The sequence below is a fragment of the Rhodnius prolixus genome, unplaced genomic scaffold (assembly GCF_049639745.1).
Source record: "Rhodnius prolixus isolate KJV_2025 unplaced genomic scaffold, Rpr scaffold_15, whole genome shotgun sequence".
Taxonomy (NCBI): Eukaryota; Metazoa; Arthropoda; class Insecta; order Hemiptera; family Reduviidae; genus Rhodnius; species Rhodnius prolixus.
This window is the reverse complement of record NW_027411605.1, coordinates 1853272-1878154: the sequence shown is the minus strand read 5'-3', so window position 1 is coordinate 1878154 and position 24883 is coordinate 1853272. Positions and strand designations below refer to the sequence as shown.

General features: G+C 35.6%; 1 protein-coding gene across 7 annotated transcripts in view; it reads right to left on the bottom strand.

Annotated features, from left to right (window-relative positions):
- The window catches only part of LOC141455019 (uncharacterized), a 150941-nt gene that overhangs the window by 16838 nt on the left and 109220 nt on the right, over positions 1-24883 (bottom strand). Inside the window, exon 1 of one of the 7 annotated variants that reach the window (XM_074129829.1) lies at positions 5612-5938. The exons of the other annotated variants lie outside the window; for them this stretch is intronic. The gene's annotated coding sequence lies outside the window, so the exon portion shown is untranslated. Of the gene's footprint in view, positions 1-5611; positions 5939-24883 lie in introns of those variants that run through there. 7 annotated transcript variants of the gene reach the window in all.

The following is a 24883-nucleotide window of genomic DNA, read 5'->3' as shown; positions in this document are numbered from 1 at the left end:
TGGATTGTGGTACTGGGTTCGATTCCCGGTCTTGTCCTTGGATTTTATTTAATGGTTAAATGAGAAATAGTGAAGTACGTTTGCTAGTCGCCTCCGTCCACACCTAATTGGTAGTTGGACGTTAAGCCCCACCTGAAAAAATAGGCGATTACTTTACTTAACTTTTTACTCAGAAAAAGTGGTTTTCACCCATTGTTATATTATTGCGTAACCACTGTAATCCAAAAACTAAAATTACAGGAAGTTAATATTTAGCTCAAGGTACCAACAGAGGATGCCGCAACAAGGTTATGATCAAAATTTTGTTTTGAGAAGTAAAATGGAACAGATCTGGTAAGTAGCTCCTAGGAAGAGAAAATCTAAGGGCCAGCAGCTTGGATTCGAACCCGGGATTTCTGTGTTAGGATCCACTAAACTAATCCCTTCCCTTAAATTGAAAAGATGATGGTAAACTGTCAGTTGAATGATTAAACCCAATTATTTTTGGTGGAAAGAATTTTCATAACTTGGAAAAATCTTGGGTTATTCAATCACATCTTAAATATTATAGTACAAAAATTTTGCAACGATTTCAGGATACTATTGAGGGAATATGACAATACTCCCTGTCCAATGATCTGGAAATCTGTATATAGATGCACTTGTGAAATTGACCTGCATTGCAATAATAATATTTTCATTTTGCAACATATTGGGTGCAGGTCAACGACTACATTAAAGGAATCATGTTCATTGATACATCACGTTGGATAGCATTGCCACATACAATCTTCATTTATTTGCATAGATATGTTAACTGGAAAAGTTTAAAATGATTGGCTAATGCTTGGTACTACGTAGCATTGGCCAATGCTGAGATTTCCCAAACAGTACACAAGATAATTCTGAGATATACGTCTAAAATAGTTTATCAAATCCCATACTTATTTTGAGCTTTATTGTTAATTTTGTTTTACAGTACCTTAAATAAATAATGTTGCTTTAAGATTATGAATAAATGATATCATTTTTCTTTCAAATAATTAACATTAGGCATACACCATTGTTACATTTATGAGGCTTTTTTTTATCAGTCATTTGCATGTGTAAATAATTAAGTTGTAAATACGTGAAGCAGAGATTGCTAATAATCACAGAACCCCTCTTGAGAACAGAACTCGTCCAATGGCGAGACTTCTTCTTGTAATCAAATCTTCTGTAAGGAAGACACGAGGGCACCCTCTTTTCAATCGTCTGGGAAGGTTATTTGGAAGAGAAGAGCAATCATTTTGGCAGACTAGTGGTTGGCATGGAACTTATATTATAACTAATTCAGAAAGGAAAGGATTACTGGGGTCTGGATGCTGGGTAACTTCGTCCCGTAGAAGAGGACAGTAAAGGGAAGCAATTAATTTTCGTCACAGGACAATCACCAAACAATGAGCTGTAAGAAGCTCCTAGGAAGAGAAAATCTAGGGGCCAGCAGCTGGATTCGAACCAGCGATCTTCGCGTTCGCATCCAATATCGCCGTGAATATTATTCTCAGTATTTTTTAATTGTAAGATCAGTAGTTTGAGATGTGTTCCAAGTTACAGTAACACCGCTTGTTCTGTTCTCGCCATTTCAGTCCGGTACAGCGATGTGGTCAGCAGTCCGGAAGTGCAATCTCATTTACACTTAAATCGGAGACAATATCCGTCCGTCTTATTTTTAAAAAAAGTACTGGCTATTTGAATCATTAATTTTTACTCCCCTCAAGGCTCAAATTACCACCAAATAACAAAATTATGTACTTTTTTTTTATTCAAATGAGAAGCGGTAAATTGCCCCCTAATTTGCACTATATTAATTAACTTTTCTTATCAGCTGATTTAAAAAACACCTGTTTACCCACTTTTAACACCATCAACGTATTTTGCTGTAAATATACCAATTAAGGTAGTTAGTTAATATAAAATTAACTAGAGCTAAATTAACTGGCTGTTTCATAAGATTTTTGTAATAAATAATTTATATAATAAATATTTAACTTAGTTAAGTAACTTCATAGAGACTTAAAAACATTGTTTCAGGAGCTTTTTATAAGATTCGTTCTTTGGCACATTTTTACTTTCTTTTACACTGAGAAGCACTTGTGATCGTGAAAAATGTTCAAAATAGTGTTTTCGCCGGAAAACACGTGCTTTGAGGCTCTAAAATTGGGGAAAAATCGCTGGAGAATTGATATACGATATTATCTTCAGAGTTGTGGAACATATTTGACAGACAATATTATTACATCATACATCAATCTGAAAATACTTATCAGTTATTTATCACCAATAATTTTATTAATTGACAAAATTACTGCAGCCTCTCCTGTGCTATAAGATATTCGGTCATCCTGGAGTGGAAAGCTGGACTAATCTCACAACTTCCACGAGTAATTCCTCTATTCTTGGGTCTCCAAGGTAGTTTACCGTAATGCTTAAGAAGATTTAGAAGAACAGGCTCCCTCATTAGTCTTGTTAGTTAGACCCATTTTTTTTTTTTGTAAAAGTAAAATATTTTGATTGGACATCTTTCTTGACCCAATCATACTCCTATGTTGCTTGCTATCAGAATAGGGTTATCAGCGTGCGTTACGCTTTAGTCAGGAAATAATTTTTTTTCATGTCATTTATGCTAAATAAAGATAAAGTTATTATTAGCAACGTTATCTCTGTTTGAAGAGATCTTTTTGCAATGACGTTATCTAGAAAAAAAAAAAATTGTTCAGTTGGTGGGAGGATGATGTATGATTTAGGGCAGAGTATGACATCTTGGGTCTCTTTTCGAACAGGTGATGATTAGGGTGTAGCGGCGAGCTAAATAGAGAGAGAGGTAATTAAGGGGGAGCGAAATAGAAGAGAAGGAGCGAGAGGAACCGACCTCACCAGACTCTGGTGGTTTCCTGAATTCCATCACAAGGAGAAGTTGTTGATAACTAGGCGCTCTCTTACCTGCTCCAGGTGAAATAGGCGTTCGTCCACTTATCAACACATTGCACACCGACACAATCAAATAAACTGCGGGCCAACCCTTTTATTCATTAATATTCATATATGTTCCTTAATTTTCAATTTATTTATGTATGTATATTTAAAAAAAAAAAACTTAATTCTAATATTTACATAATGATTTTTTTAAAAAATTATAACTCTTCAAACTGTCTTCTTGCTGCTTGTCTTCAAACTCTTGAAAATGTGTCAGTAAAGGCATTCATTGAGCTCGCCTTTATCATCACATCATCAAGAGGCCTTTATCATTACATCATCAAGGAACAGTTGTCAGGAAGAGTTCAATAAAGTTGGCGCTAATTTTAGGACTTGGAACAGTGCAGGCGATAAATATGTTACCATTCAAAAATTTTCATCATTTCAGAACGTTGTCCAGCCTTTACGAAACCAGAAACTTGTGCAGTGTCTATCATTAAAGAATTTACGTGCGTAAGTCTGCAAGAGAAGATAGGCGAACTCTTGAAGATCTTCGAGACGAATTGATGGACCAAAGGAGAAGATTTATCAGTGAAGGATTAGATGGAATGCTGTAGCTGAGGGTGTAGGAGTGCGTAGATGGGGGCACCAAGTCCGGCGATTGGAATGATTGGAGGTTGTTGGAGGAAGCCTAGATCCTTCCAATGACTGCAGCGCCCCAGAGAGTAACAGAGAGGCAATGTAACTGCCTTTATAGAAATTAAAACTTAGTAGTGATAAGTTATCTTGGACCTCTTCTAGCCGCCAGTATAAAGGATTTAAGAAAGAGGCTATTCTGCTCTATTCTCGGACTTCGTTCTGGCTTAACCCATAACAGTTCTTCACAATAATCGTCCTCAGGTTCGCCTCCTAGGTTACACTTCTTCATCATCTTAATATTCTGCCCTTATACCCTCGCTCCTGATTTCTTCCAACTGATTAAGCTGTCCTTTTCCAATAGATGGTATCTCTGAATCCCTCAGCTCTCTAAATCCCTCTTTTTACAAGCCCATGAATCTTTTCCTATAGTGGCCTCATATCTTGGGATTTTTCATTTGGTTTTATTTAAAAAATCTGGACCACAAAAAAAATAAATCGGAATGAATTTCAAGCTAAATGTTTCGCTTTTAAGCTTGAATTTAAGCTTAAAGTTTTCGACAATATCCATGAGCCACAAGTTTGGGTTACTGATTAAAAAAAAAAAAAAAAGATGATTAATTCGAAAATGATAATGACTCTTCTATAAAAATATCACTTACTGTAAAAGAAAAAAGAACAAAATAAAAACTAATTTGAGTTAAGAAAATGCGATTGAATTTGGAAGTACTCTCTGATTGATCGGAACAAAAGATTCCGCCGATAAGATCGAATAAGAAATAATGTTGAACAACCTAGGAATCCATTATCAAACTCACGAAGGTTTGTGGTCGGAGGTTATTACCAAGAAGAAGAAGAAGCACTTAACAAAGAGGCCGACCCATAAGATTACCGCATGTCCAATATCCAGTATTGAACTTAGGAACACTGAAGTTTAGAATTACAGTGCCCTCCGCCTTTATCTTGAAAAAAGAACAGCGTAGGTCCTCATCTGTAATTGTTTCACTACAAGCAAGCAGGATCCATCACAGTAAAGTTATGGCCCATCATATCCCTGGGGACTGGGATTACTCTCATGGAAATCCTTGCGTACCTATTATCCAGGACTTCTATAAAAGTTACAAGTCCTTTCTCCTTTAGAGTAACTCACAATTTCATACAATTAGGTGCCTTTTGGGGAATGCAGCAACACTGTGGGGAACACAGCTCTATGGAAAAACCCACCAACATCGCCCTATTTACGCGCCAATTATTACATCATTATAATTCTAAACATTATTTACACGTCTGTTAAGCTCATTTTTTTCCCCCCATTTTGAAGTGACAAATTCCTAATTTGAAGAAAATCTTTCGTCCGGAAATAAGACATAAGAAAATATGAGATTTTCTTTAGCAAATATACCTTTATTTATAATTTTCCTTGAAACAATCATTTAGACAATTACTGAGAAAAAGCTGGGAGATTACTTTGCACGGAAATGCATGGTGATTTTGCTATGACAAGTAAATGTTCTAAATTTTTAAGTTAGGATCTTAAATGTTACGCCAGATTTTTTTAAAAAAAAATTTTAACAGCGAACTGACCAATTGAAAAAAAACGTGCAAAGTATCGCATACCTTCTCCTTTACGTAATGTAGGAGGACCGGTTGGCCGTATATCTAGATTTTTCTTAAAGAAATCAATAAACTGGGTCCCCCATCTGCATCTTTATGCATATCAGTGAAATTGGAGGAGGCTACATTGATGCAGGTTAAGATACAGGTTTTGTAAATTAGTAACAGCAAATTTTTTTTTTTATTAAAAATTATAGACGCCCCTCTAAAGATTTTATTATTTCTTTTACAGAACTACTGGGACAAGAATGCTGCGAAAAAAGTGGCTAGTCCACTCCACGATACACTGATCATTAGATACCGTACTGTTTCAACTTCTTTCCGACAAAGTTGCAACAAGCCAATTATAATTCGAACGGTAATGGTAACTTTATCAGACGAATTCTAGGGTGAACATAGACTAGCTTATTAAAACATTTTCACAAACCTTGGTTCGAATGGCACTCCTGAAACTTCATACGATGCAGCCAAAAGCTCTCAAGTCCAATGATGGTCGAAAATGATGAGAAAGGCAATTTACTAGTGCTGCCTTCAAAAGTTAAAACTTGATACAATTGAAACCAAATTACACTAGAACTGTCCGACCAGATATGGTATTCCATGATAACCACTTTGAAACTTTATCATCAAACATGATTAGTTAACAAATTTCTAAACATTAGAAAATAAATTCAATTACTTGTAACACAAAAATTGAAGAGAACATAAACTAAACTTTAAAGCAGCGTACACAAAACAATAACTCTATAGAAGGTTATCATTTATAACCTCCAAAATGTAGAAGTTACAAAGCAATCGATTTTGAAATCGACTTAATATTTTTTTTTGTAAATTAAATTTTAAAAAAATCGATTGTAAATTAAATTAAATTATACCGGGGTCGGGCTACTGGATTGTTATACATAGATATGTATTACATTGTATCGAGTTACTCCCAATTATTAAAAATTGGGAAATAAATACAAATCGTAAAAAAAATATCAAAATTGATCCATTGAATTGAATAAGTAGAACTCGAAATTATAACCTTTTTTTTTATATTTCTTAAAAAAAAAGCGGACCAACTCCATTGATAACGTATGGACAAAGTGGACTAATTCCGTGGATAAGATTGGAATTTTAACGTAATATAGGCCACTCCTTCTAATTTTAATCAGGCCATTGCTTTTCTTTTTTCTTGATCATTAAAAATTGACTAGTTTTTTTAATTTTAACTTTGCAAGTTACAAAAAAAATAATTTATTCTTTCTGTCGTAATTGTTTGTTTATAATCTTTTTAATACTTAATTTTTTTTCAAAAGATTTCACGCAACAAACAAATCTACTGAGAACTTGAAAAAAATAAAATAAAGATATAACATTTAAATGGTTTAATGAAAATAAATTTCATTAAATTTTTGTTAGATTATTGGGAACCGGTAGGCATTCAATAATAGGCTGCTGCTGAATTGCTACAGGAGTACAGGAATCAGGTACGAATTGCTGATTCCTTCATTCGGAATTAGTTGGCTATTCACCCTGTAAAAAAAAAAAAAGGCAGCATCGCATTGTGTCGACTGTTAAACAGTGTAGAATCAAATTATGTACATATCTACAGAAAATTTCCTTCAGGCTTTACACAACAGAATCAAAAGCAAATCGATCGACATTTCAAGATTAAACTTTCATGTAGATTGGAGATGAAAAGAGGGTGACCAAAATTTTGAATAAAACAATGCAAATAATGCTGATAATCTGTAAGAGTTCGAGAGAATGAAACTGGGTGTTGTCTTTGAGAGTTAGGAGATAACTGCAAGCAAAGAAGTCATTGAAACAGCTGTATGCAATTATGCGTTTACATATACTGTTGATAGAATGCGCGCATGGTGATAAATTTAATCGATTAGTGCAATTAAATGATTAAGTAAATGGGTATTTTTTTTTCGATTCAAATTAAAGTTAGGTTACAATTGATATAAATTCTAAACTAAATGTGGTTAGAATGATGTTTACGTAATTACAATTTTTATTCTAGCTTAGATTTTGAAATAGAGACTTCAGTGAAATGTTCCAAAAAGAAGAGTAATGTCATTGCTTCGCCGGAATCCCGATAGAATCTTCGATCTACCAAAATCCTTCAATCCTAAATGGTTGTCCCAACAAGTTATGAATGAACAAGAACAAGATGAGTAAAAAGTAAAGTAATCGCCTATTTTTTCAGGCAGGGCTTTACGTCCAACTACCAATTAGGTGTCTTGGACGGAGGCGACTAGCAAACATACTTTACTGTAAATTTCTTTTATTAACTATTAAATAAAATCCAAGGCCTCTAGACCGGGAATCGAACCCAGTACCAAAATACATAGTAGCTTCGCAGGTCTCGCCTCTAACCGCTCGGCTACCGTGGCGCCCAAGAACAAGATGAGTCCTAAAAAAGCGGAAAACTCAGAAAATGCCAATCCTTCAAAGTCGCATCTTCCGTTGACTGGTACTCCTCCATCTGGTTAGTCAGATGAAGATTCTACGCGAGTTGGACAAAAAGCGGAAACCAACGCATCTATTGTGGTGCCGACTGCTTCCTGCCACCGCTCTTCAGGATCTTCGTTGAGCGAAGACTAACGAAAATCACACTTATTCATTTAGGAAGACGTCGCTCTTTAGACTCCACCCTGTTGGATCTATGTTTCATCCACTAATCACAAATTAATTCGATTCATTTTGGACTTTAATGCCTCTCATCTTAATGGGGTAACACACTTGGAATTTCACTCATAATAAAAGAGCCAGTTTATTGCTCGAGGTACTTAGGCAGCGGTCAGTTTATGCAATACCTGTCCCAAAAAGATAAATGCATTCCATGAAGTATTTAAACATAGCCTGCAGCTAAATTGCATCCGTTACACTTTCTAGGTGGTCTGAGATTTAAAATAGCACTAAATCTCTCTTTCTTACTCTTCTATATCTGTCCATGGATAAGCAGCACTGATGTTACCCTACAGTCGTGAAAGGGCACAAACAGCTACCAAAAAAAAAGAAGCGGGGATGTGTATTTACATCTTCAAACTGGACATAATTATCTAGGTTATCTTTTTATCCCTTCACAAAGTGTCAAGGTCAACTTGGGCTAACTTTTTGCAAACACAAACACTTTAAGGAGGTTATTTTGTAACCTACTCTCGGCAGATTTTACGACACTAACTTAAGACAGTGACCATCACAAGTAATGACGTCATTATAAATTATCAAATGACGCCACACTTCTTTGGAGGCACTGTTAGAACTGTTTATTGTTATTATTGTTTAGATTTCTTGGTTATTTTTATTTTTTTTGGATTATCTGTGTAAATAGGTTCTCCTCAAGGCTAGAAAACAGTAAAATGTCAACAGTTGATACTAGAAAGTTGTGAATGGAATTGTTTAAAAACCAACAAAACAACTGATAGTTCTGTCCAAGGCAACAGCTCTGGAAAGTAAATGTCATTTTTTTGTTAATCGCCAAAAGCCGCCGCCCTAAGAGTTCTGAAGGAGTGCTTGGGTTATGTCAAAAGTCCTTGATGAATGTTGTAAGGGAGCTGGAGGAGCCATTGATGGAGTATAACAGGAAGGCAAAGAAGGAAGACTTAACAAATAATATGGTAGGGATGAGACATCCTGTGATCGTTCTGGTGATCTCTTTGGCAGAGGATCACTACCCTAATTGCAGAGGAATTTTAGCTGTTAAGTGAACAACCATGCTGTTGGAACTGTCCAGCAGGAAATGGTCATAAGAAGAGCGAATTTATATTTTCACCTGATTGCAGATCGCATGCGTTATTCTTGTAAAAGTTTTCCATAAGGTTTGGTGTCTGTAAACTGGGAGCCGTACTGGCTTGCCTCTTCCCAGCGTTTAAGAATGATTCACATGGCTGATGGTTTTTCATGGATGAGAAGAAACTAGGATAAGACCAACACTACAAGATGTGCTTCAGCACCTTCAGAATATTGCAAAGCTCTCTTTCCACCTGTGCTTCTTCTTCTTGTCTTCATCGCTTTCCCTGTTGTCTTCGGTGGCATGTTGAACATGAAGAATTTGCCGCAAAGAGATCTCGGAGGATTCAATCAGCGACCTTCATCTAGCACTGCTCTTAACTCCTTATCAAATCTCTCTCTCGCTCTTCAAAGTAATCGCGGAAGAACAAGGTTGCTAAATAGTAAACGAAGATTATTTCAACGCTCATCAATAATCACGATTACACATCTAATAATTTTAAAAAAAATGGCCTTAAAATCTTTCTTAAGTAATTTAAAATGTATTGGACAAATTGAGTATCATTTTTTTGTTTAACATTTAAACCATTACAAGTAATGCGATAATCGATTTACGATATATATGTGCACCTATTTTGAAACGATGATATAAGAAATATCGATAGTGTTTAGTATGACGTCATTAAATAGAAAAAAAAACATTATTCAGGATGAAATTAATTACTTTTAGTTAAACTATCTTGGTGTTACCCAGCATCCTCTATTTTCTCCATTGCTCTGCACCTTATATAGCGACATTCTAACACCAGTGATTTATTTATTACTAACCGATTACTACTTTATTACACTCAATCAATTCACTGCCTTTACTATCTTTATAATTAAATTGAAGTTTATTTACTTCTTTTAATTAAAATGTTACATATTTTTTTAACTCAACCAGTGCTAAAGTAATATTTCAACTAAATAAAAAATTTTGTATATCAAACATATGTTTTAATATTTATATATTTTATCGGCAATGCCAATGAGTACTAAATTTAGCTTATTTTATTTATTTATTTTTTGAGACTTGAGAATTTATATTAATATATTGCTTTCACTTTTTTAATAAATGTAAATAAATAATATTTATTCAACTCGATGAATTTTGATATCACACCATAAAAAAAACTTTTAATAGAATAACTCGCTTCCGTATAAAAATAACTTAAGATGGAAGATATATTGGTTTCGTGACCGTAAATTATTAAATTAAGACGGAAGTACTAGGAAATTACAAGAGGAAGATTAGACACGATAGTCAACAGGCTTGCTAGGGCCATGTCATGGTGTGGACAGATTTTTCACGAAGTGGAAAATAGAAAATTAACCCCTTAAAAACGGAGGCTATCCTTTTCACTGAGCGCAGGCCGATCTTGTATCGACATGTCCACTTCGGGGGACGGTTTGTGCCGTGGGTTGCCACTATCAAGTATCTTGGAGTATTACTGGATCGTGGGCTGACTTTTAAAGCCAATAAAGGCAAGCCACTCGAGTACTATTCCCGCTGTTCTGCAGGGACTTTAAACTGTCTCCAGAGAATAAACTCCTCCTGTACAAGGTAGTGGTTAGGCCCATGTTGCTTTATGCTTGTCCCTTCTGGAGTTCGATCCAACATCGCCTCGCTGCAAATAATCCAAAATAAATTCCTCAGGCTTGTGACAACTTCCCCCCCGCTACACGCGTATTATAGACCTACACTCTAACACCAACATGGACTATGTAGTACACTACATCAAGAACCTCGCTACTGGTCTCTTCAGCAAATGCGAATCAAGTTAAAACCACCTCTGTAGACGAATAGGTGACTATAATGTGGACACGGTGCACAGGCACACAGGAGAGTTACGGGACTCCCTGAATTGAAATCTCTCTTATAAGCTAGGGGGTTTTCACTGTTTTCCCCCTTAGTATATAATATAATTTAATAAATTTGCTGTACAGTAACTATGTCTGGAGGTTATAGTACTTAACTGGCACTCCATTGTATATATATGTATGTATTTTGTATGTAAAATAAAATTTTTTATTCATCTATCAAGAGGAAGAGAATTACAGCTGCAGAATACAAATGGATTTCGAACTTGGGGGGGAGCTCTTATTTCTCCAGGCAGCGCAAATCTATCTCTAAATCTAAGAATGAAATGAAAACAAGAACATAATTCTAGAGGATATGGGCTATATCTAAGAATAATTAGAATTAAAATAATAATGGCTGACAAAAAAATAAATTGAAATAAAAATATTATGTTAAGGTTAAACACGTACATATTACTTATGAAAACAAAGAGTGTTGTTCAAGTAATTGAAAGCAAACAGAGGAAAACTCAAAAGGTATTGGACATGGTGAGCTGAAGTTGAAAGAGCTGATGATGGAGATGAGTTTGATGAAACAGGTGCAAGATTTCTAGAGAGAAGTGGCCCGGATGAGGAATATAGACTGCTGTCCGGTAGGAAGGAGTATGAAGATCAGAATGACGAGCTCAAGTGTAGTACGGAGGCTGTGAAATAACGAGATGTTGAAAGGTCTTTGAGATATAGACAGTGAGGAATAGAAAACGGTCTTAGGAATATTGGCGAGTATTTAACATCTTCTTCAATACAGATATGATTGGTGTGGGACCTGCAATATGGTGGGGGAGCCATTTATCCATTAATCCTTGCCTACCACTTCATCCAATCCTTGGATTATAAGCTAATTAAAAACAAAGAAACAGGAATAGATGTTTACGAGAGCGTTAACAGTGTGATTTACACACAATGAACCTGACATCCGTAATGATACAATTTACAAACAATGGTGTAAACAACAATTCGGTCTGTCTTCATAAATTTTAATCTCGCGAATCTAGCTGACAAATCGGTTTGAGTTCCGCTTTTTTTAAATGAATCACCAATCTTTTATGTAATTGTCGTCTTTACTTTTTGTCTTTGTTTTATGATTGAAATATTCGTTTTCAATGATTGGTCCACCGTAACTCAAAGGCAGAAAATTCAAAGCGATATTTCAAATCAGAGTCAATCAAACGTCCCGGTAAAGACTTTTGGTCTAAAATTAGCTAAACGGAAATGCTTTGTAAATTGGTAGTTGGACGTAAAGTCCTACTGTAAATCTAGGTAAATTACAGTAAGAGAAAGTTGCGTAAATGTTCGTAACAGAATTTTTCCGTTGTTCTCGATATAATGTAATCTCTAACATTCCTCTAAAGAACCACTAAGGTACACTTTCCAGATCTACAACCTCATTACGTATATAATAAAAGTGCCTTTTAACACAATGACATCATCAGCTAACCGAAAAGTGATGTGCGCCTTCACAAAATGCTGAACTAACAATCTAATCTTTAAATTAATACAATTTGTTCCTCAAGGAAACATCTTAGGACCTATCCTATATGTTATATACACAGCAGACATACCAATCCATCCTGAAACTGGTCCTCCTAAGTTACGCAGATGACACAGCTTCTACTTTCTCCTCACATTGATCCAGTAACTTCACACAGAAACCTTCAAACTCATTTCTTTTCTATTTGAAGAATGGTTCAAGAAAATGGTAAAATCAAGTTAAATGAAACAAAAATCTCAAAATATTACTTTCACTCTCCCGCCACATCACTCTTCCTCCGGATCTTCTATGAATTAAATTCCGATTCCTCCTGCCAATGTTGTCCCGTTATCTTGGGTTTTATTTAGACAAAAGACTAGACCTGGAACACCCGCACACACAACTTAAACGAACTGAAGTTAACAGACGTTATCGATTACTTAAAAGACTACTAGACCAACGTTCAAAACTTTCCCTTAATAACAAACGACTGATTCACAATTCTATACTAAAACCCGTCTGAATGTACTGGTATTGAGTAAAGTAAAAAGTAAGTAAAGTAATCGCCTATTTTTTCAGGCGGGGCTTAACGTCCAACTACCAATTAGGTGTCGTGGACGGAGGCGACTAACAAACATACTTTACTATAAATTTCTTTTATTAACCATTAAATAAAATCCAAGGCCTAAGACCGGGAATCGAACCCAGTACCACAATACATATTAGCTTCGCAGGTCTCGCCTCTAACCGCTCGGCTACCGTGGCGCCTACTGGTATTGAACTGTGGGGTTCAACGAAACGCTCCAATCTTCAACGAATTCAATCGCTTCAGCCTAAAATTCTCCACACTATCGTTAAACAGCTCCTTTTTACGTCTCAAATCTAGCTATCCACACAGACCTGGAAATTCCGTTTGTTGGTCTAGGTTACACGAGAACTCGCTACAAAAGTTTTCATCAGAACTTGCACTCTCATTCAAATCCTTTCGTCTGCCATTTATCCTCTCATCACCTTTCAGATCATCCTCCCAGACGATTAAAATCAGCCTGTGGCCTCGCGATTTTCTCTCTTCTGAAGAGAGTAGCTAATCCTGGAACACGACTTAGGGAGTGTTATCACTGGGTAGCTTCTCCCCTCAATTACTTAGTTCGATGTCAGCTATTGTCATTGTTACTTATAGTGCATCTAGCGCTGGTGTAACTTAACTAATAAATTAAAAAAAAAAAGATTTGGAAGAGCAGAGGGTGTTGCTTGGCAACCTTGTGGTTAAGTCTTTAAAGCCTTACAGGATTCCTAAATCAGTTCTTCTAATTTACAAAAGATTTTTACCATTTCCTTATTTATTACAGAAGATCGCGTTTACTTCCTTTTGAAATATTAGCCGCCCCCCCCCAAAAAAAGAAAGGAGTTACAAAAGACCATTTCACTACCAATATGGTAATTGTAAAGCATATATTCGCACTGATAACTAAATCTAGCGTAAAATTAATGTTGAGGCGAATGAGATAAATATGTATTTATTTTTCCCCCCGTATTTATTACGCATTACTATCGATAAAGGAAGCTACCCTTAAGGTACATCCAGGTTGAGCACACAGGTTATTTATTAGCTAAATAGTTACAGAGCAATATTTACGGACCTATGTTGGCCATTCTGAACGTATGTATGCAATCTGCACACGTATACATTATTATTACATTACATATACAGATAATTACACGCTAAAGCAGGTGTTTTATATTTCGATGCTCCTCACTTCCGGCTTCAGTATTGAGTGCAACATACCCACTACTTTCTCTTATAGCTTTTTTTTTTTTTATTATTATGATCACATTCCGTTAGTTTATTAGATCAATATTAGAGATAAGAATGGCGTTACAGTTATAGTTCTGGTATTTGCTATTCAAAGAAGTGAACAAAAAACAAACTTAGTTCATGCTCAATTTTGATTAAATTACATAATAGAAATTGTTGATAAGTTTTACAGGGCTTAGAGTGGATCTTAAAAGGTCTAAAATTGGCTCTCTTCTCATTAAGTTAGCTAGAGAACTCTTTACTAAAACGGGACTACAATAGCCGAATGGTTAAGAGACTTGACCCGCAAAGCTAAAATTTATTGTTGGCTTAGTGGGTTCGATTCCCCTAGTCTAGGACTTGGTTTTTATTTAATGTTTAATATGAGAACTTTATAGTAGGCGGTTATAGGCTAGACCCGCAATGCTAAGATGTATTGTTGGTTTAGTGGGTTCGATTCCCATCGGTCTAGGCCAGTGTTGGCGAACCTATGACCCGCGGGTCAGACACTGATATCAAATAAAATGTATAATTTTACTCATATTTTGTTTGTTAAAAAATTCGACAACCCAAAGCAAACAACCATATTTAGATTTTTCTTCAGATAAAACACACTTTCTGTAAGGTTTTGTTCAATTATGTTTTGTAAAAAGAGACTTCCATAGCCACTTGTTTCGTCTCGTTTTACCCCGTTAAGCCAACTGAATTTTAAAGATGTTCAGTTTTGAAAAAAATGTGATTAAAATTTTTAAACTTAACTCTTGAAATGAAAAAAATTTGACCCACGTCTCAAAAAGGTTCGCCATCACTGGTCCTAGGCCTTGGTTTTTATTTAATGATTAATATGAGAAATTTATAGTAAAGCATGCTTGGTTAGTTGCCTCTGTCCACGACACCTAATTTGATAGTTTGGATGTAAAGCCCAAATACTAAAATCTTTACTCAGAATTCTGATCCTGCTAGCTCTTATTTACAATAATAAACTAATTATGTAAAATTCTAATTTCCCTATTTATAGTTATGAATTTAGAGAGTATAATTAAAAGTGATGCGCATAATACGTGAACTGGAAACAAAAGTCTTCGTCAATTGACAACAATCCACAGTTGGTTAACTATCTCTATCGCGTCCTCCATCGCCAGGCGGCGGATTGTATAATTATAATTCATCATTATTACATGGCAGTTGAACGTAACAATTAAATTACAATAACACGGAACCATTAGAATATTTAATAATATTATCGTTGCTCAGTAAATGTAATAAAACAAACGGCGTGTTGAAGATCGTGGGAGTAAATCTTCAAGGATGCTGTTCTAATAAATTAAAGGGAGAAAGGAGAAGAAGTCTTCTTCTTCTTCTTCTTCGTCCTCCTCTTCATCCGTATCATCTAATTCTCCATGCAGCATCAACAGGGTCATCTTCTTCCAGCCTACACGCAATACTCATTGTTCTTCTATAAAGTATTGTGATCTTTTACCAGATGTCACACTATAAATATTTGTCCTTGTCAATATAATTATTTATGCACAATTATTGTTTTACTCCCTATCTTCTTATACTTCTTCTTTTATCCAAATTACCCACACTGAGACGATCAAGATGTGTCGATAAAATTCGCCGATAATTATCACAGGTATTTTTTGGCAAAGATTTTTAGTCAAGGATGATTAAAACATAACATTATTGGTACTTTCGATGTTATCGTTACTTTATGCATTGATGCTCTGCGATTTATACATTGTAATTCATTGTAATGGTGAGTTTAAATGTCTTGAAAAAATTACGTGTTTGTAGAAAATTTCCAAAAATTACTGGATGTACTCAATACTCAATGAGTTTTTCAAATTTTTCCTCGTAAAAGTCTCCTAAATTTTCTCAAATCTTTGTATTTAGAAGTTTTTTTTTTTTAAATTAATTTTTCTAGCTAAATTCATTTTGGGCATTTTGAGATATTTTGAAATGTTAAAATGGAGAACTGCAAGAGCGTGTATGTTGGTCACACTAAATGTTTTTTTAGTTTCCTCACAATGTGGGTAAGGCCATTGTTAACCCGTTTTTGTCATTTCTTCTTTCTCACATAATTTATTGTCATATGTTCATTTCGAAATGAAGTGTTCGTGTGAAATAGTTGCTTTAATGAATGAGTAATGAAAACAAAATCTTGGAATGATAAGTTAATTAGGTTATTGTTGCTCAAGATTATTTTGTTACACTATTAAATCTTCAAATAAATTTCTTTGTTGTTGTAATTATCATTACTAAAACCGACCAATGAAGAGGCACTAAAAGATTCCCATAAAGTGTGGTAATGACTATTTTCTTCTTTTAATCTTATTTTCTTCTTTCATTATCAGAGTTACTGTTCCTCACAAATTAGCGTTGATTGCTTAATACTTCTCGTTGCATCTTTTACACGAAACAGAAATTATACTCTCCTCAGTAGACCAAACAGTTATTGTGCAATGATGCATAACTCTTCTTCTTCTTTCTGTTTGTCCTTGTTTCAAGTTTTTTTTACTTTCTGTTTTCATAACTAATTCGTGTGAATTCGATCGAGTGTTTTTTGAAGAGAGTGCGAATCGAATCATAATTATAACTTGAGGTTTGGAGGTCAGCAGTAAAACGAGATACGTGGAAGTTTGTTTTTAATTTTTAGGATGGATTTTTTTTTATATGTCGTCAGGAATAAAGACTGCAGGTATTTTAACAGTAAACCTTAAGGGGTTTAATTAAACTGGGGAAAAAAATGAAATTGATAGGCGCCACAATAGCCGAGCGGTTGTAGGCTAGACCCGCAAAGCTAAGATGTATTGGGGTACTAGTCTACGAGTATATTCCCAATGGTTAATATGAGAAATTTATAGTAAAGTATGTTAGGCGATTATAGGCTAGACCCGCAAAGCTGAGATGTATTGCGGTACTAGTCTATAATCCCAATGGTTAATATGGATATTTACAGTAAAGTATGTTAGGCGGTTGGAAACTAGACCCGCAAAACTAAGATGTATTGTTGGTTTAGTGGGTTCGATTCCCGGTCTAGTTATGAATTTGATGAAAAAGACTTGTGTGGGGAATGGATATCCTAGAGAAAGCGAAGATCCAATAATTGGTTGTAGAACCATGGATAGGATGAAGAAGAGGCGGAGTACCAAACTATGTACGCCGAACGTAGGAAACTAGTGCGATCAAGAAATTAGTAATTCGTGCAGGTTTCGAAAGTAAGATTCCAACGTCCGTTGATACTTTGTTCATCAAGCTCACATCAACATTAATCTTAATGTACCTCGTAGAAAAGTTAAGACCTACTTCAGCTGGCTCTGATATAAATAAAAGGAACAAATGGTCTACCTTAAAAAAACGGCATAACAAATTTACAGAATTTTCCTAGCTAGGAGGTGGGGAAAAAAATATACACGCGAACAACACGTGCCCAGCACACGTGCACAGAACATCTAACAGAAATTATTTAACAGAATCCTCTCCTACATCGTCACGGACGTTCATCTATTATTTTCGTTTTCTATTAAATCGTAGGATAAAAATACCAAAGAAAAGAAGTAAATAACTTCTTCTTTTTTAAAAAAATGATCCTCGTAGAAAAATTAACCTTTACTTCAACCGATCTTAATATAACCCCAACTCAGTTGGGCCAGACCCTCTGAATAACTCCTCAAAGATGTTGGTACTACTTTAATAAAGATAAGAAACCCGGCTCAAGCGAAATGATGACTCAAAAAAGAATTGAATACTAAATGATAAGGGCCAAGATTTTAAAGACACCTGATTTATAGACAAATATTAGGGCAATAATGACTATTAAATAAGACAATTAAAAAAAGAAGACGATTCTTGAAGATATGAAGAATAAAGGGAGAAGAGATTAGATCCAATGGTTTAACATAGAAGTTAACTATACGCGGTTCGAATCCAGCTGCAGGCCCTTAAATTTTTCTCTTCACAGGAGCTTCTTACAGCTTACAGTGATGTACCGTGTTGTAAGTAACGAGAAAACACTTTCTGGAGGCTACTAAGGCAATGATAAAAAAGCTCCAGATGACTACATCACCGTCTTAAAGTAAACAAACAAAAAATTAGGGTTCAAAACAATAATTCTTCAAGAAATAAGCCTCTGAGGAAGGGCCCAGATTGGCCGAAATGTTGGATCATAAGACAAATATAAAACGCTATGAATACCAATCAAAAGAAACTTGTAATAACAGCATTGTGACCACTATTTTACATCAGCATGCCTTAAATTTTCCGGCAGAAACCAATTTTCATGAACTTTTACACGAATCGCAACATTTAGGAACAATAAGATTTTTTTTTGGCGTTTATTTTGCGCTACAATCAGCGCTATAAGTAACAATGATAACAGAGTAACAAATGATAAGTAATGAGTGGAGAAGTTACCCAGTGGTAACACTCCAAAACATTAGATTGTTAGTCACTCTCCTCAATAGAGAGGGGGTCACTGTCTTTTAAGACGTCTTGTCCCCGGGTTATCAGGAAGAACTCTTGAAGAAAGATGTTGATACTAGAGGATTTATATGAGATTGCAGGCTGAAGTAGTGTTTTCTGTATCGTGTTTTCAGCGACTTGTGCGATAAAAGGAATGTTAAGGTCAGTGTATATAGTCCAGGTTGGAGACATAAAATGGAGCGTTTACTATAGTACGAAGTATTTTAGATTGTAGAGATTGAATCCTTTCGGAGATTGGTGCGTTTGGTTGAACCCCACAGCTCCATTCCATACGCCCATCAAAATAGACGTATAAATCAGTCTTTTGTTGTCCAGAGAGAGTTTTGATCTATCGTCTAAGAGTCTTTTAAGTAGTCGTCTGTTTAGTTCTGTTCTTTTAAGTCTAGTCTTGGGGTATGAACAATAAGAGAAACTTTAAACATTATAATTACCAAAAAAACTCTATTAATTATCAAGAAAGAACATTATCCATAAAAACAATAAATTGGACATTAGCCACAGAAATAATCTTAAGCAATAAGAATTACTGGAGAATGAGAAAGGTTAAATCGTGATTGTTAAGAAATAGAAAAAGATGCGATATATGTACATATATTTGTGTGCATTGTTAAATCAACATGTAAGCATATGGCTGCTCCATGACCTTTGTCCCGTTAGAGGAATTTATGTGAAAGAATCCCATTGTATACGGTGTATTGGCTATAAAAGTTGCGTCATTAAACATCACCAGGGGAATATTGCAAAGCGGCCACTCCCCCCCACCACCAATGCTCCTTAAAAAGCATCATCAACACAGCCATATTGCATTTATACAGTATAATATTTTCCCATCATCAAAAAATGGTTACATCAATATTAAAGCCCTTTTTTTCTTTAATCAAGAAAAAAAATCAAAAATCAATAATAATTTTTAAATTTAATTCAATTTTGGAATTCTAGACAAAGTTTTCGATACTTCCATGACCCATAGCTGGGCTTTAAGCATCATTGCTTTAAGGACGAGAGTTTGGGGTAGTGGACTTTAAAGTTTAGGGTTCCCCAGTTACAAATAAAATTGTTTATAGCAAAGTATGTGCTTTCGCTCCGGTCCAAGACATCTAATTTGTGGTTAGACGTTAAGCCTTGCCCGAAAAATTAGACGATTTCTTTACTTAACTGACTTAATTTCTTATCACTTACTGACAAGTCCGACAAGTCTTTATTAGTTGATAAATTTGAGACATACTACGATGATGTTACAATATTTGAAATGACTTTAAGATGCAGGATTATGGGACCAATATGTTGTCACATTTTCATTTAAACTTTAGTTAACGACACACTGCAGGAAATAGCCTGTTAGGGCAGGCCTTGTTGGCTTGGTTATCTCAAGCAAGTGGCTAGTAATGAATAACTGCATCTGGCCAGAGATTTCCTTCCAGCATTACGACGACTATTTGTCTGAGCATGCTTAGGTTAGCCGTAATACTATGACCATGCTTAGGTTAGCCGCAATACTATGACCATGTTTAGGTTAGCCGCAATACTATGACCATTCTTAGGTTAGCCACAATACTATGACCATGCTTAGGTTAGCCGCAAAATACTATGACCACACTTAGGTTAGCCGCAACACTACAGCATTCAAATGACCATAAACAGGTCCTTTGCAATATCATCAATTGTGACTGTGTTATATCCTAAATAAGAACTCCTCAAACCAAATACCCCAGCCCTGAAAAGAAAAAATTCTAGGTGCGCCCCCATAAAATACGCTAAGCAGCTCTTTATGTCCAACAAAGAGCACGCCATGTTGACCTTCCGAAATAACCTCACGTGTTCACGTGTCACACTTCTAAAAAGATAGTAAAAAAAGGGGGGAGCGGAGGTATTATTCTATCAAACTGTTTTGACAAGGTTAAAGTGCACTGGCTAATAAATTTATTACAATAAGTTGATGGAAACGGAGCTGCCGGGTGTGGTCTAGTGGTTATGAAGTATGGATTTGTAAGTGGGAGATCGCCAGTTCGAATCCCGTGTTTAGCCACTTTTATTTTTTTTTTTTGTTAGAAAAAATGTTATTAATAAAATATGTTGCGGAACTCCAACCACCTGTCCAAGACATTTACTTGGTAGATGGACGTGTTAAGCCCCGCCTAAAAGAGAAAAGAAAAAAAAAATACGCTCTTACTTTACTTTAAATTGTAAAACCCATTTTTAAGTTTTCTTTCTAGGATTTTTCAAAACCTAAGTTTTCTCAGGCAAAATCCACTAAATCAAGAATTTAGAACAGATAACTTAGCGCTCAAAAATTTTAAACCGCAAGAAACCACAATTAAACAAAATTTATTTCCCGGAAATGGTTACAATGATTTTCTATTTGAAAAAAAAAAATCTGATTGTAATAGAAATAGAAATAGAAAAGAGATTTATTATTCTGGGACAATTGTCCCCTAAGAATAAATACAGGATCAAATAGAGGCCTTAACAGTTTGGCCTGTGATTAAAGGAAAATAAATAAATAAATAAATATTTACAAAAGTGAAAATATAATAAGTGAAAATGAAAGTAAAAATAAAATAATAAAACAGCAGAAATTAAGGAAATAAATTAAAACAATTAGAATTTCGGAGGAAGCTGAATGGAAAGGAGATAACTGAATAGACGGGATTTAAAGATGGATAGGGTAGGAGCATGGCGGACAGATGAAGGCAAGGAGTTCCAGAGAGAGGTAGCACGTATGAGGAAGGACTTGTCAAAGGATGAGGTACGGTGAGAGGGAATATAAAGATCAGATGAGCGAGATCTAGTGTTACGGGAATGGATGGAGGATTTAAACTTAAGGAGTTGAAAAATATAGGAAGGCCTTTGAGTCTGGATGACTTGAAAAAGGAAAGAAGCCAAAAAATATTGGCGGCGATAGACAGGAAAAAGCCACTTCAACTCATCGTAGTAGTGCGAAATGCGAGAGTCTCTGGAAATGCTGAAAATAAATCTTATGAAGCAGTTCATGAGGCGCTTAAGCTTAGCTTCAATATCACCAGATAGACCGCCATACACTAAACAACCATAGTCGAAATGGGGGAATATAAGAGAGGAAACTAGGAGTTGCCGGGTCTTAATTGGAAAAAGGTGACGGGAACTATTAAACTGCTTAAGGATATGGATGGAATGACGAGAGATTTGGGAAACATGGTTTTTCCAGGATAGGTTTTGATCGAAAGTGATACCAAGGTTTTTCACAGAGGAACAATATTTTATTGAGGTATTGTAAAGGAAAAGATTAGGAAGAGGAGCCAATGATTTAAGGAGTGGGTTGGAGCCAATAACTATAGCTTTGGTCTTTTCTACATTCAGGGTAAGCTTATTGTTCGTGGCCCATGTTGAGATATTATTGAGGTCTTCTTGAAGTTTAAATACAGCTTCAAACAAATCCGACGGGGAAAAGGATATGTAAATCTGAAAATCATCAGCATAGAGGTGATACTGGGAATGAGAGATGGAAAGAGGAAGGTCATTGATGTAAATTGAGAAGAGGGTGGGAGATAGGAAAGAACCTTGAGGTACACCGCGTGACAAAGGAAGAAGTGAAGAAGGATTACTATCGGGAGTGACAACGAATTGGGAACGATTAGACAGGAAGGATTGGAACCAACGGAGGGTGCTATTGGAAAAAGAGAGGGATTGTAGTTTAGATAGCAGGATATGATGGTCAACGGTATCAAAGGCTTTGGAGAAGTCTAGGAGTATAAGGATGGTAAGTTTTTGGTCGTCAATAGCCGTCTGCAAGTCGTGGGTAATTTTCAAGAGTGCAGAATGAGTGGAATAAGAAGGACGAAAGCCAGATTGGAGTGGATTAAGGAGATTGTTTTGTTCGAGGTAATTAGAAAGCTGGGATTGCACTAAACGTTCAAAGGGTTTGGAGAAATTTGATAAAATAGAGATGGGACGAAAATCAATAGGAGAGGTGGGATTTGAGATTTTATTGTACGCATATTACTCAACAACTTTTTATTTAAAACGTATTTCCGGAATAATTCGATTAAGGAGGGAGGTTAGAGTAGCTTCCATTTAATGTACCGTTTCTATAAAATGTGCTGCAGTATGTACGAGTATGTTACTAAAAATGGTACCTTAAAACGTGTATTTCTAAAAAAAAATAAGTAAATAAATAAACTTAAAAATTATGCAAAAATCAAATATAAATAAAGAAAGCTGCAGCGTGCGAGAGAGAAGGAGAATGAAAGTGAAAATACGCACAGGAAAGTGCATCTCAGAGCCGCGAATGAAGGCCAATGACTCATGGACGGTGGCCGCAGAGAACTAGAATGTCCTAGATTGCAGCGTAGGCGTGTGTCCGGTTTAAGGACTTCGAACTCTTTCTTCTGGAGCTGGCGGCTACAGTAGTGAAGGTCTATTCACCCGAGGGCGGGACGGACATAAACTACAAAATCTCTTCATAAAGCTTTTGCCATTATTATTTCCAAGTACCGGAGTGAACTGAGTATAATTCCGTGATTTCCGGGAAACATTACGCATGCGCTAAACGTACAGTACCCTTTAATAATTACTAAGGTTTCACTAATTTTGAGATTTTTAAAGGAAGATTTATAGTGTTATTAAATTTATGCAAATAATACAGAAAATAATTTTTTTTTCTCCACTAGCAAAGCGAACAGAACGATCTAGATAAAATGTAGAAATAAAGAGCAAAATCAAAGGCACACAATGTGAACAACAATAACAAAGAGGAAAACTCGAACAGGTTTACCAATCATTGACTCACAGACAAACATCTGATAGTCAGACTAGAATCATCTGTTTGGAGACACATTTACATACAAAATTGTCATTCACTTTTAAAACCGCTGCCTTCTTGATTTCAAAATCGCGATAAAATATTCTTCTCCTCAATTATCTTTCAAGAATATGTTAATTTCACGTAAAATTTATTTGTATATAGAACCAGCTGTTAACAACGAACACGTCATTCACTTCTTACAATTTTCTTTTTTTCTCATAAAATTGAATATTTACTCAAAATTTTCTTATTAAGTGTTAATCATAAATGTGATTGAATCGTACTAAAAAATGAATAGATCTAATAACAACAACAGTACCGGAAATCACACATGAAAATGGTCCTTCATAGTTTCCAGTTCAGTTGTAGGATCTAAAATCTTTCAGGAGCTAAAGTTAAAAACTAAGAGAGATCTACTGGGAGCTATGTCCTTGCTATTACAGTCTCTGATCATTGGAATAATCGATTACTGGAGATATGCCAAGAGCTCAAAGAAGCAGGAATCTGTTCAGATGGTCTGACTGCGTTTAAGACAATGAAATTACAAATTATTTGTAAAAAAAAAAAGAATCGATAATCAATTCGATTACAATATCTTCTGTTAGTAAAAGAAATCAATGTGGATTTGAAGACTCCTCAGCCCATTATTCCTGTATCCTATCAACGTTGTAGAACAGAGGTGGAGCAGTGGATTTTGAAGGAACATCGGAAACAGTGGAAATCTCGAGCTGACTGCCGTCAGGCTAAAGAAATTCTTGGCCTGTCAAAAACCGGCTATAGTTGGATTTAGCAGGTCCCGGATCCGCCAGTTTGGTTCAGGTTGGTTGAGTGGACATGCGAATTTAGCGTACCAACTTTTCAAATGCGTTCTTACCCAGTCTCGCCAATCTGCGCTGGCTGTGGTGGAGTCCAATGAGAGACTGTGCGGCACTTTGTAGAGGTGTGTCCAGTTTATTCTAAAACTAGATTCCTCGTCTTCGGGGAGGTTAAATGTTTCCCTTCCCGGAGATTGTAGCATCCGGTAATCTTTACCAGAACTTTCTAGGTTTATTCAGTACACTGGGCGATTGAGTCGCCATGCTCCCTAGTGTTCTGTTACTACTTTATTAGTTTATTGTATTGGAATCTGGCAACCTTTAGCCGGATTTGTGGTTTTAAAGCTGCGGTATCTCTCATGAGATGAGGGGTGGGCGGGGAACAATGGGAACCATTTTGGATTGCCTGCGTTCCTTCCCCTTTTTGGTGGAGTCGCCCTTCTAATGAAATCTACAAAGTGGATTTCGACAGAAATTTAGTAAAAAAGACGACAATGGTGCACTAAAGAATATCGTGCCACAAACCAAAGAACTAATTCAATACCACTATTTCCGGGGAAATTTTTTTTTTCTCTAAAATTTTAACAAGATTGCAATATTTCCTCAGTTAGTAATAAGAAAAGAATTAGAATGGAGAGAATTATCCAATAAAAAAAAAGAGTGCTTACTCTAGATAAACAATTTAACACGCACCTACAAACAGGTTGGCCAAAAAAAGGGGAAAAAAA